Source organism: Rhinoraja longicauda, chromosome 25, assembly GCF_053455715.1.
Source record: "Rhinoraja longicauda isolate Sanriku21f chromosome 25, sRhiLon1.1, whole genome shotgun sequence".
Lineage (NCBI taxonomy): Eukaryota > Metazoa > Chordata > Chondrichthyes > Rajiformes > Arhynchobatidae > Rhinoraja > Rhinoraja longicauda.
Genome location: NC_135977.1, coordinates 17136529 through 17150752, shown reverse-complemented (window position 1 = coordinate 17150752; position 14224 = coordinate 17136529).

Here is a 14224-nt window from a genome sequence, read left to right as displayed (position 1 = left end):
GTTGTTGGGTGGTGCAGGAATAGGAAGGCCAATGGTTTCATTTTCCTTAAGTAGAATGCATCAAATTAATCAGTGCTTGCTGCAACAGTACTTGTGAGGACAAGCACTCACATCTCATTCACGTCTCCCACTAGAGCCGGGGAGCTCCGAGGCTGACAGGTGGTGTCTTGCGCTTTGAGCAACTTACAATGATGTAATCTTATCTGAAGGCAAGATAGGCCAAGTGGTACATGATCCGAGAGACAAATTAAGAAGAAAACGTTGGAGGTGTAGTCCAGGAGCTCGGGAAAGGCTGCTGCAAAAACTTGTGCTTTTGTTCTGTACCCTTGAGGCAGGCGGCAGTCAGACAGAAAGGTGCATTACATTTCCCACCAAAATCCAAACAAGGCCACCAGCAACCAGGGTGGGAGTTTATTTGCGAGCTTTTGTTGTGTAAATGCGTGCAAATGCAGGTACAAAATGGAGAGAGGGGCTTTTGTCCGTCAGATCACAAGCTGCTAAAAGGATTCCTGTTGAAATAGTGCCTCATCTCAGGTGACAGGTGCACCCCCCAAACGCAGGTGTTGAAATCCCCAGTGGGCAAGAGCCATGTTGCACGGACCATCTCAAAGTTAAACTGTCCACCCAAGTATGGACTGGCATTATTGTACTGATGATCAGGCGACTTCACTCATTGTTCATGCATTATCTATAATGGTTGCAAGGAAAACTTCTGGTTTTGCACATCGAGTCGAGTACAACGTTCGGCTGCCAAGAGCAACCCAGCAGGGGGGGGGGCGCCGAGAACGAAGAGGGGCCCGACGGGGGGAACCGCCATGAACGAAGAGGGGCCTGACGAGGGGGGGGGGGGGGGGCGCCGAGAACGAAGAGGGACGCAGCAGGATGCCGGCGAGAGCATAGAGGGGCCCAGCAGGGGGCCGCCGAGAAGTAAGGGGGACCCAACGTGGAGCCGCCTACAGGCACGTGCGAAGGCAGGCCTGGTTCGACGCTGAGAGAAGATAAGAACTTTTAAGTACTAAGAACATTTGTAACTTTGTCGGCACCAGAAATCGTTCTCGTCGGTCTCCCTGCCGGGTCCCTCTTCGTTCTCGGCGTCTCTTTGCGTACTGCCTAGGTGAAGTCTGCAGTACGATTTAACCAGATTGTAAGCAAAAACGAAGAATTTCACTGTACCCAGGTACGTGTGACCATAAAGCAGCATTGAATCATTGATGATAAACAGATAGGTGGGGGCACATGTTTGAGAACCAGTGTAAGCTAGTTGTGTCTTACCCCGTCAGCCTGGCACTTGGCATGCAGTACATTCACTACATTACAATGGTTATTGTAAGGACGGAAATCAGTTTGATCTTTTCCCATTTTTGGATGAAAATTGCAGCACACCAGGCGCCAAGTTCCAGAGACTAAATCCTGCATCAAATCTGTCTCAGCATGTGGTCCTCACTGCCTTTAGAGAGACAGCATGGAAACAGGCCCTTTGGCCCACCGAGTTCGTGCCAACCAGCCGGATGCATCTGTGCCAGATGAATAAAATCTCGACCCGAAACGTCACCCGTCCCTTCTCTCCAGCGATGCTGCCTGTTCCACTGAGTTACACCAGCCTTTTGTGTCTTCAGTGTAAGCCAGCATCTGCAGTTCCTTCCTACGAATAAAATCAGTACTGGGTCAATTTGAACACCCAATGAAGGATTTACAGGATGGCTTAAGACCTTCCGCAAAATGGATGAACATTTAGATGGACCACTCACTGCATGTTTCAGTGAGCTTTGCAATTCCACAGCAGCTGAAACAGCCAACATGTAGAAACAAGGAACTGCAGATGCTGGTTGAAACCAAAGACAGACACAAAGTGCTGGAGTAACTCAGCAGCAGGTCAGGCAGCATCTCTGGAGAAAAAGGATAGACGACCAAGGGTCCCGGTCCAGAACGTCACCCATCCTTTATCTCCGTAGATTCTCCCTGACCCGCTGAGTTATACCAGCACTTTGTGTCTATCTTTAGCTGAAACTGCTATCCTCAGAATCAATGGATGCTAGTAAGGTCACTGGCTTTCACTCAGTTTTCCTTCGCAATGTTCCCGCATCCACTTTTCCCATTGCTTCATGAACTGCAGATGTTTGGACTTATCTTGTGCCCATCTAATTCCCATTCTTTAGACCGAGGAATGAATGGTCCCACTTGGAAATGCTGGTTGTCCATTCACTCCACAGATTCTGTCTGGCCTACTGAGTTCCTTCAGCAGCTCCATGTGTCTCAATACCACACTTTGCAGTGAATAGAAAAGCCGGAAATCTCCAGGACCGGACAATGTTTCCCCCTCCACCCGTAAGCTCTGTGCCGAACAACTGGCACCGATCTACACAGACATTTTCAACCAGTCCCTGCAAACCTGCACTGTCCCTGCCTGCTTTAAGGTCTCCACTATTGTCCCTGTACCCAGAAAGACAAGGGTCACTGGTCTTAATGACTACAGGCCTATCACACTTACCTCTGTAGTCATGAAGACCTTTGAAAGACGTGTGCTGGCCCAGCTGAAAAACATCACAAACCCCCTGCTGGACCCTCTGCAGTTTGCATACAGGGCCAATAGATCGGTGGACGACGCAGTCAATCTAGGCCTGCACTTCATCCTCCAGCACCTAGACCGCAAGGAGACCTATGCCAGGATTCTGTTTGTGGACTTTAGCTCTGCTTTTAACACCATTGTGCCAGAGCTATTACACTACAAACTCCCCCAGCTGACTGTGCCTGTCCCTCTGTCAGTGGATCATCAACTTCCTGACGGACAGGAAGCAGCATGTGAGGCTGGGAAAGCACATCTCGGACCAGCAGAACCTCAGCATAGGAGCACCGCAAGGCTGCGTATTCTCCCCTCTCCTTTACTCTCTCTACACCAACGACTGGTGGGGAGGAATCTGCCTACAGAGGGGAAGTGACACAGCTGGCGTCCTGGTGCCATCGCAACAACCTGGAGCTCAATGCCCTCAAGACAGTGGAACTAATTATAGACTTTCAAAGAGATCCCCCTCCCCCCTCCCCTCTCCCTACTCACCATCAACAACACCACAGTCACATCTGTGGAGTCATTTAAGTTCCTTGGAACCATCATCTCCAGGGACCTTAAATGGGGGGCCACCATCGACTCCACAGTCAAGAAGGCCCAACTGAGGATGTACTTCCTGCGGCAACTGAAGAAACACAATCTGCCACAGGCAATGATGGTCCAATTCTATGCTGCTATCATTGAGTCCGTCCTCACCTTCTCCATCATGGTCTGGTTTGGCTCAGCCACCAAGCACGACATCCGGAGGCTGCAACGGATCGTTCGCACAGCTGAGAAGGTTGTTGGCTGCAACCTTCCCCCCATTGACGAACTGTACACTGCAAGGGCCAGGAAGCGAGCGGGCAAGATCATCTGGGCGGCACGGTAGTGCAGCGGTAGAGTTGCTGCTTTACAGCGAATGCAGCGCCGGAGACTCAGGTTCGATCCTGACTACGGGTGCTGCACTGTAAGGAGTTTGTACGTTCTCCCCGTGACCTGCATGGGTTTTCTCCGAGATCTTCGGTTTCCTCCCACACTCCAAAGACGTACAGGTATGTAGGTTAATTGGCTGGGTAAATGTAAAAAATTGTCCCTAGTAGGTGTAGGATGGTGTTAATGTACGGGGATCGCTGGGCGGCACGGACTTGGAGGGCCGAAAAGGCCTGTTTCCGGCTGTATGTATATGATATGATATGATATGATCTCTGACCCCTCTCACCCTGGCCACAAACTCTTCGAAGCACTTTCCTCTGGAAGGCAACTCCGGACTGTCAAAGCAGCCACAGCCAGACATCAAAACAGTTTTTACCACGAGTGACAGTTCTACTCAATAACCAAAGTCTGTAGTCTCTTTTTTGCTCTGGTTTATTTTCACCCACCGTAATGTTGTATCCTTATTGTTTTGATATGGTTATGCTTTATTCTTAATTGTTAACTGTATGTTTGTGTTGTACATTCCTTGTATATGCATACTTGGCCAATAAACATTCATTCATTCATTCATTCATTCATTCATTCATTGATTCGAATAGTGGTCTCCCCTCCATCATTCCATGAACCCATGTGTTTGGTACCCCCTGTTCCAGGTACACACTCAAGCCAGTAAAATGCTGGAAGGAGATTGATGGCTGTGGTGGTTTCCATCCAACCCACGAGAAAGTGGGATAACATAGAACTCGTGTGAATGGGCGATCAATGGTCGGCATGGACTTGGTGCGCGAAGTGGCCTGTTTCCATAGATAGACACAAACAGCTGGAGTAACCGCGGGACAGGCAGCATCTCTGGAGAGAAGGAACGTCAGCAGTGAGGTTTCGGGTCAAGACACTTCTTCAGACATGCCGTATCTGTAACCTAAACTAAACTAAACCCCTGGCATCCTTAGCAGGAAAATTGGTGAGGACAAATACTTATATTATGTGGGAAAAAAAGGCGAAGTAAAATGTCAATTGATTTGGACAAAGATCTTGCAGCCTCTGAGAATGACTTGCAAGGAGGGTAGATTTATTGAACTGCCGCTCACCTGCAATAACTCTACAGCAGCTAAAACATTAATAAAGCTCTGCCTTTGTGACCTTCATAAAATCATGTTTTTACTGCGATCCTGCGGCTCAGGCAAGATGGCCATGTGTACAGTATTGCCTTGGATAGATTAGTGGTTTGTGTGGTTGACATTTCTAAATCCTACCAAAGCATAATTGATAGGTCAGCAGTAATTGGGCTTGAAATGAAAATGGCAATCTGCGTCGCACTGAGATCCTGCCCCAATTATGTCTCGTGTTGCTCAGGGTCGGATGCAGCAGCAATTCATAAGCTCATAGGACATGGTAACAGAATTAGGCCATTCGGACCATCGAGCCTGCTCTGTCATTTGATTATGGCTCATCTATCTTTCCCTCTCAACCCCATTCTCCTGCCTTCCCTCCGTAACCTTTGACACCCTTACTAATCAAGAACCTATCAATCTCCACTTTAAAAATGCCCAAATGACTTGGCTTCCACCGACGCCTGTGGCAATGAGTTCCACAGATTCACCACCCTCTAACTAGAGAATTTCCTCGTCTCCCTTGTAGCTCAAACCTACCTAGCGAGGGCATCTGATTGTTTTTGAAATCTGCTTCAAGGTGGCACAGCTGGTAGAGCTGCCGCCTCACAGCAGCAGAGACCCAGGATCGATCCTGACCTTGGGTGCTTTCTGTGTGGAGTTTGCATGTTCTCCCTGCGACCATGTGGGTTTTGCTCCGGGAACTCCAATTTCCTCCCACATCCCAAAGACGTGCGGGATTGTAGATTCATTGGCTTCTGTGAATTGCCCCGAGTGTGTTGAGAGTGGATGAGGAAGTGGGATAGTGCAGTAGTGGTGTGAGCTGGCGATGTATGGTTGGCGTGGACCCGGTGGGCCATGCTGTTCCATGCTGTACTAAACGTAGAGTGGGAAGTGTCGTTCAAAGGGCAGGGCCGTCACCAGTGCTACTGAGGGACATGTTTGTTGCTGATGACCAGAGCACCTCTGAGGGGAGGTTGGGGCGGTTACTGCAAACACTGGAAGCCAAAGGACTGGGATTCTGCACTGGCACTGCCATCCAAACCAACCCTACTCAACACGAAAGACACTTCCATCCTCTCCCTCTCACTAGTAACCAACAGCATGTTCATAGACTCATAGAATCTTACTGTGTAGCGTGGAAACAGGCCCTCCGGCCCAACTTGCACACGCCGACCAAAACATGTCCCATGTGAACAAGTCCCACCTGCCTGCATCTGGCCCATATCCTTCTAAACCTGTCCTATCCATGTACCTGTCCAAATGTTTCTTGAACGTTGCGATAGTCCCTGCCTCTGGGCTTCTATACGCAGCACTCTGACTGGATACCAAAAGCATGTCATTGCTTCTACCTTCTCTGGAACCAGTCACACCTTCATGGAAAACCCAGGCATCAACATAAATTAATTGCCGCTGTGGAGTGACTGGTTTACTCTTTATGCATGCGGTATTGCTCCAGAGACAGAATTATTCCTTGGCAAGAACTCTGCAGCGTATGTTCGCTTCAACAATTAGCCAACAGAAAGGCACACCACAGCTCCTAACTGTGGTGCAGAGCTATTTATAAAGTCAGTGCAGACTCATTCTACAAGAGGAAAGGCACAATGCATTCAGTGAGATTAGATACCTTGTTATTTTGGGCTGATTGATGTCGAACTATATTTCCTCGTCACTGCCTTGTGAGCAAGTGACTCGGTGAAATATTCCTGCGATCTTGCCCGCTAATATGTGACCACACCTCACCACAGTTATCCATTTGCTAAATTTTGACACTTGTGCTCCCGGACTTGGACGTCTCCTATTGCGATTGTGCCCACTGATAGTGTTTCTAAAAAGTAATCTTGTCAGGCAAATGTTTTTAATAGGTGAAAATTCAGTGGTTGCACCTAGTGTTTTTCTCCTAGTGCAGCACCACTGTTCTGACTGGTTTAAACTCACGCACAATACAAAATAAAATGAGCTCAGGACATTCCTGATCTGTACAAGTAACCACTTTAAGCTTATTTATTCATTCACAGGTCACGGGGCTTCATTCGCAAAAGCCACCAGAGTGAGTTTGAGGTTGAGTTTGAGTTTGAGTTTATGGTCACGTGTACCGAGGTACAGTGAAAAGCTTTTGTTGTGTGCTAATCAGTCAGCGGAAAGGCAATACGTGATTACAATCGAGCCGTCCGCAGCGTACAGGTACAGCAGGAAGGGAATAACGTGAATAATGTTTAGTTCAAGATTTAGCCGGTAAATTCCGATCAAACATAGTCCAAGGGTCTCCAAATAAGGTAGATAGTTGTTCATCAAAAGACTGCAGTCGCTGTAAATCTGAAATAAAAACAGAATATGCTGGAAACTGTTCACAAGTGAGACGGCATCTGTGCACAGAGAAACAGTTTGTTGCTGATGAGTAGAGCACAGTATTTGTTTTAGGAACAAGGAACTGCTTCATAACTTGCACCTCTTCTTTCCTCACCTCACACTTCTTGTCTCTTCATCTCTGGCCATTGTCCAACCATCTACCTGTCAACACAATCCCCCCCCCCACCTCACCTGGATCCACCTATCACGCATCAGGCTTTGCCCTGCCCCCACCTCTCTTCCAGTTTTCTCCCCCCACTGCTACATTCAATCTGATGAAGCGTCACCTATCCATGTTCTCCAGAGATGCTGCCTGGCCCGCTGAGTTACTCCAGCACTTTGGGTCTTTTTTTTAGTAAACCAACACCTGCAGCTCCTTGGGTCGCCATAGAACAGCACAAGCATAGGAATAGGCCCTTCGGCCCACAATGTCAATGCTGAACATGATGCTGAGTTAAACGAATCTCCTTTGCCTGCCCGTGATCCATATCCCTCCATTCCCAACATATCCATGCGCCTATATAAAAACCTCTTAAATGCCACTATTGTATCTGCCTCCACCACCACCCATGGCAGTGTGTTTCATGCACCCACCAGCCTCTGCTTAAAAAAATCTGGCCCCGCACATCTTTAAACTTTGCCCCTCTCACCTTAAAGCTTTCACCCTCTAATCCTTGGTATTTCCACCCTGGGGGGAAAGGTTCTGACTGTCTACCCTATCTATGCCTCTCATCATTTTATAAACTTCAATCAGGTCCCCCCTCAGCCTCTGACTGAAAACAATCCAAGTTTATCCAACCTCTCCTGATAACTAATACCCTCCAACCCATGCTGGTAACCTCCCCCTGCACACTCTCCAAAGCCTCCACATCCCTCTTGTAATGGGTGGATAGTTTCAGATTGCAAGTCTGCCACACTGCAGTTGGCAATGTTGTTGAGCTCTCAGCCTCTCCTGTATCTCGTTGTATAGAGGCATGAAAATGGTTTGTCTGTGAACTGACTTGCATGCTGGCTGGGATCTCAGGAGGAGGTCGACCTGAATCATCCACTTGGAGCTTCTTGTAACCAAACACATCAGCCTGGTCCTTTCTCCGTGCCCGCTAGCCCACCCCATCACCAAGCGCGGCGATATTGCAGTCACCCCCCTCCTGTTATCTGTCTCATTGTCAGTCACTGATGAGGCAGTGTTGGAGAGATTTGATCTTCTGATTCCTGTGCATTGTGGAAGGGCGAGGCTGTTTCAGATGCACTGGGCCCACTATCTATCATGCATTCACTCTTCATCTTGCTTTGGCATATCTGCTGCTAATGGGCAAAATCTGAGAGGAATCTCAGCAACTTTCTGATCCGTAGGATCTCATTTAGCATCATATTGATTTCAATAAAGAATGTGACAGAAATATTATCTCATTCATAATCTGCCTTATTAGGTGTAAATAGATGTGATTAAGAATCTTTTTTTTGCAAAGGAAATTCACTTACATTCACAATTGATCATTAACTGGGCGGCACGGTAGCGCAGCGGTAGAGTTGCTGCTTTACAGCGAATGCAGCGCCGGAGACTCAGGTTCGATCCTGACTACGGGTGCTGCACTGTAAGGAGTTTGTACGTTCTCCCCGTGACCTGCGTGGGTTTTCTCCGAGATCTTCGGTTTCCTCCCACACTCCAAAGACGTACAGGTATGTAGGTTAATTGGCTGGGTAAATGTAAAAATTTTTAAAAATTGTCCCTAGTGGGTGTAGGATAATGTTAATGTACGGGGATCGCTGGGCGGCACGGACTTGGAGGGCCGAAAAGGCCTGTTTCCGGCTGTATATATATGATATGATATGATATGATACCCCTTCCTTCCTTCAGTAGCATTTCTTGGAACAGTAGCACTTTTATCAGGATGGCACGGTGGTGCTGCACTGGCATTGCTGTCTTACAGCGCCAGAGATCCAGGTTTGATCCTGACTATGGGTGCTGTCTGTATGGAATTTGTACATTCTCTCCTTGACCTGTGTGGATTTTCCCCGGGTGCTCCGGTTTCCTCCCACACTCCAAAGACGTACAAGTTTGTAGGCTAATTGGTTTAGTAAAATTGTAAATTGTCCTGGTGTGTGTGTGTGTGTGTAGGATAGTATTAGTGTGTGGGGATCGCTGGTCGGCGCAGACTCAAGCCAAAAGGCCTGTTTCCACGCTGTATCTCTAAACTAAACTAAAGCCTCTAGGAACCACAGGAGTACAATTCGACGAAAAAAATGGTTACAATGATAAACAAACTGAGCTATTCACCAGCAAAAGAGTCAACGTATTTCACCGAGGTAGCAATAATTAACTGCAAAGGTATAACACTTCCTTGTCTCTGGCAGATTGATGGAAGTGATAACAATTAGTGAACAGTAAGGTCTTTTGGTGAGGTTAGTGATTAAGAATGTGTAAGTAAATGAACTCAGCGTGGCTACAGGAAAAGGCCAAGTACACTAAACAATTTACATCAGTAGAGGTGGTTTCTGCTTTGTAGCGACAAACTGTGTATTAATTCCCGAGCCAAATCAGCTGAAACGCACTTTGGTGAGAGGTAATCTTGAACAACCTGTGTGTCACAAGAATGTTCCAATACCAGTGATTACAATGTGATTACAATGCTCCAGGTGACCTAACAGGCAGGCACAAGGAACTGCAGATACTGGTTTACAAAAAAAAGACACAAAGCACCAGAGTGACTCAGCTGGGCAGGTACCTTCTCTGGAGGACATGGATCGGTGACGTTTCGAGTCAGGGCCCTTCTTTGGATTGACTGTGGTAGGACTGATTCAGACTGATTCTCCCCACCACTACATCAGCCTGAAGTAGGCCCCTGACCCGAAACATCACCTATCCATGTTCTGCAGAGATACTGTCTGACCTGCTGAGTTACTCCAGCACATTGTGTCCTTTATCGACCCAACAGGCAACGTAATCTATTTAACATCTTTGAGGTGAGAAGTGAAAGATAGGAACCTGAGGGGTAGATGGTGGGTGTATGAAACGGGCTGCCAGAAATAGCTGAGGCAGATGCAATAAAAAAAACATTCAAAAGACACTTGGACAGGAACATGGAAACGAAAAGTTTAGAGGGATATAGATCAAACATGGGCAAATGGGAATAGCTTAGCTGGGACATCTTGGTTAACATCAACATTAGATTTGTTGCATTCGTGTACTTATGTATGATTGTACTTGTGTACAATATGATTTTAATGGATTGTATGCAAAACAAAGAATTCCATTGTATCTAGGTACACATGACCATGAAGTATCATTGGACATATGATGAATTGAGCTGAGAGACCTGTTTCTGTGCTATTTGACTGTCTCAGTCTGTGCGTTTTAAAAAAATCTTGTATCTTGAACCAGCTTTTTTCTCCAACATGATGTGACCAACTATCTCCCAGCAGGATTGGTTCCACCAGCACAGAACATGGTGGCAAAGCAGGCAAGGAAACCTGCTTTGTCCAGAAGATTCCTGCCCGCTCACACCAACACACGGTCTCTGTGGGTCCTTCCCCACCTGCCTAATGTGCTTTAACATTATGTGTAGGAAGGAACTGCAGATGCTGGTTTAAACCGAAGATAGTCCGAAGTAGTCTTGTTGCGACTCATTGTCTGTAACTTTGTTTTCACCTAGCCCACAGCTGACAATGGCCCGTTTCTTTTATCATCGTTATGTTTTTCCATATCTTTTATTCATTTGTTCTATATCTCTCCTTTCCCTTTCCCCTGACTCTCAGTCTGAAGAAGGGTGTCGACCTGAAACGTCACCTATTCCTTTTCTCCAGAGATGCTGTCTTACCCATTGAGTTATTCAGCTTTTTGTGTCTACCTTCGTGCTTTAACATTAAAAGACCAAGTGAATCGTCACGTAACCAGATGCAAAGTGAGCAATGGAATGATCTCTAACCTGTTTACTGCAGGATTAGGAAGTGCTACAGCGGAGACCACGTAGGGAAATACAAGGAAGTTCCTGATCCTTTCTTCCATTTTGTAGTATTAGTTATTTTCCTTCCTTTTGCACCTTTAAGGTTATTTCTGCCAAACAAAGCAGAGAATATTTACGTTGAAAGAAAAAGCAGAGTATCGTCAAATGCTAATTGAAAATAAAACATTTATTAAAATTTCTACAAAGCACCTTGTGGACAGGGTGCAAACAGAAACAAAATGGGCTAATGAGATACACCAGTTTGCAAGTCTGATTGCAGCTCACAAATTTGGTCTTAATTACAGATAACCATAATTTGAACTTGCCTGTGGGCATTGAACAGACACCTGCCGGTTCAACACTTACGTGTTCACGGAGACATTTATTGTGCAGCAGTATTTATGGGCTTGACGTTCCCATCTCCGCAGGTGCTGATGCATCTTGGGTGGCTATCGGTCGTACCTTTCAGGGTCAGTTTGAGAGGATGCACAGGTTGTCTGATGAGACAGCCTCTGAGATGACCCTCTGCTCAACTGTGAGTGGGGAGGGCCAGTTAAACACTGATTCCCATGACTGGGATGTGTAGGAAGGGACTGCAGATGCTGGTTTACACCGGAGATAGACACAAAATGCCAGAGTAACGCAGCGGGACAGGCAGCACCTCTGGAGAGAAGGTTCTCTCCAGATGTGTTGCCTTTCCCGCTGAGTTACTCCAGCATTTAGTGTCCATCTTCCATTCTAGGAGATATCTGTAGTTCCAACGGTGGAGTGGTGCTGGATGTGGCAGATGTGGTCCCTTCCTCTCAAACGGAGAGTCCTTGCTATCTTCATGGCAGGTGGCAATACATGAAGACAAGGACTATCTGCCTCTCTAGCCTCCCCTATGGCCCACGCTGTGTGTGATAAATACTTTTACCGCCACCTAACCTAATCAGTAAATTCCAAAATCTTGCACCCTCCAAGAACAGAATCTATTTCTGACATGAATTTCCAAATCAATCCTAATTCAGTCGATTAAAACAGTGAGGCCCTGGTCAATTAAAACAGTGAGGCCCTGGTCAATTAAAACAGTGAGGCCCTGGTCAATTAAAACAGTGAGGCCCTGGTCAGAATCACCTTGAATGGACACTGGCTTCACCTCGTCTAAATAACGTTGTGGTGAGTGGGTGAAAGCACTTCTTATTCTTCTGCATATCTGACTGCAACACAATGGATCGCTCCACGCCATGCTTCAAGATCATTGCATTACTACTGTGCACGTAGCCCATGTAATGCAATAGTCGTTGAACCTTATTACCATCGATCAGCTGATACCACTTTAACTCCTGTCTTTGAGGTACAACAATCAAATTCTATTACTTGTCTCGCAGCTCTGGCAAGAACTATTGGATTATGCAGGAGAACGTACACCCGGGCGAATTCTCCTCCACTCTATCATTTTTGGACAGAGTTGTGATATCTAAGTTCTGAAAATTCCCACATTAAGGGCCATCTCCAACTCAACAGTGCAGCCTCGATGTGATCTCCTTGCAAGAGAAAGGGGGTGATCCAACAAAGGATGCCTGTCAGACAAGCACTAGAGTGGCTACATTGACGCATATGTGTTTGAGTTCTCCTGTTAATGTAGTACTGACGTTAATGCTGGCACAACTGAGATGAATGGAGGTGAGCCAAGTCTTGGAATAGAAGGGCATAAACAAAGTGAAACCCTTGGCCTGATCCATCTTTCAATAACATCCTGGTCTCTCCAAATCCCTTGATCTTGTAGTTCAACAGTCTGTCAATCTCCACCTTTATTAGTTAAAGTGAATCAGCCTCTAAGGCTCTCTTAGATTGAGAATGCAAAGAGAGGTGAGCCTGTGAGAGAGGAAATTCCTCTGCGTCTGTCTTAAATGGACTCTTATTGTGAAACCATGGCCCATCGTTCTGGATACCATCATTGAGAGAAACCTCTCTGCACCCCCTTCAAAAGTTCATCTTTCATCCTTCTACTTCAACGAGTGTAAATCCACTCAGCTCAGCCTCTCGACACACGTCAATAGCTTCATCCCAGGGATCAACCAGATTGCACCTGCTGCCCAAACCCCACCATTTAGATTGGGAGCACCAATAGATGTTCCATCATTGCTGTGTCTGGCTTCTGGAATTCTACTCAACAACACCCTGGGAGAACCTTATGCAACCGGGCTGCAGCGGTTCAAAATGACCACTGCCTTCGCCCAGGAGTTTAGGGATGGGCAAAACGCAGTGACCGGCAAAGACCACACTTCAAGAAGTGAACGGACAATGGTGACATTTAAGAAGCTTTTAGATAGGCACGTCAATATGTAGAAAATGGAGGGATATGGATCAAATGCAAGTGGAGATTAGTTCAACTTGGCATCATGTAGGCACAGACATCGTGGGCCGAAAGGCCTATCGCTGTGCTTATAGTGTCCTACGTTTCATGTTCTATGAATGTAAAGTTATCAGGAATGGGAAGTTGGTCTCCATATGTAGAGATCCAGAAAGAACCGAAACTTGGCAACATTGACGGACTCCTTCCGTTGACCCTGGAGATGAGGGAGGGGGGTGTAATGAAAGGGTGGAACAGGGTCTGACAGCTGGGCAGCTTTGAGGCCCAAAGGGATCCTGCACGGATCTGCCTGAACTGACCCGGGCCAACCTCCTCAGGACCAAAGCAGATCAGAACAAAGCAGCTCCGTGCTACCTTCCCGATATGTGATTCCAGTTCCAAGCTGGGTTAATGGATGAATTGACGCTCGTTCTACAAGCTGGAATGATCCGGCTAACATTGCGGTAAGTACTGCAGCTGGTCAGCATAAGTGGTGGAGTTTGTTTCTTGAAGTCAAAGAATAAATACAGTCATGGGTGATGTAGTTAATTTGCCCTGCCTGCTTTGAAGATTTATTTTGTTTGCCCGTCCAGAAAAATAGCCTGAGAGAATCGAATTCACATTTCTAATTGCATGAATCAACCTCTCCTTTCTTTTTCTCCCTCTCCTTGTTTATACCCATCTTTAATTTTCACAGATCAGTGAAAAATTATTTGTTTAAGTGCAGGAGATTACCCGAATTTGTCACTAACAAATCTTGCAGTGTTTTTCAAGATGCCTTCGTGCCTCAAGAGAGGGAGAGAGAGAGAGAGAGAGAGAGAGAGAGTGTGGCTGTAGGATAACGAGGAGATGAAGCTAGCTTACAGTGGGGAGTCCAGAGAGAAACATAAATCGCACTTGCCCAGCAGTGACAGGTTGTTCTGAGAGGAACTGCCTTTTCAGCTGAGCTCAGGCCCGGCCTTAAGTGGTTTTATAAAAATGTTAAACACCAAAAAACTAAAATGCATAAATC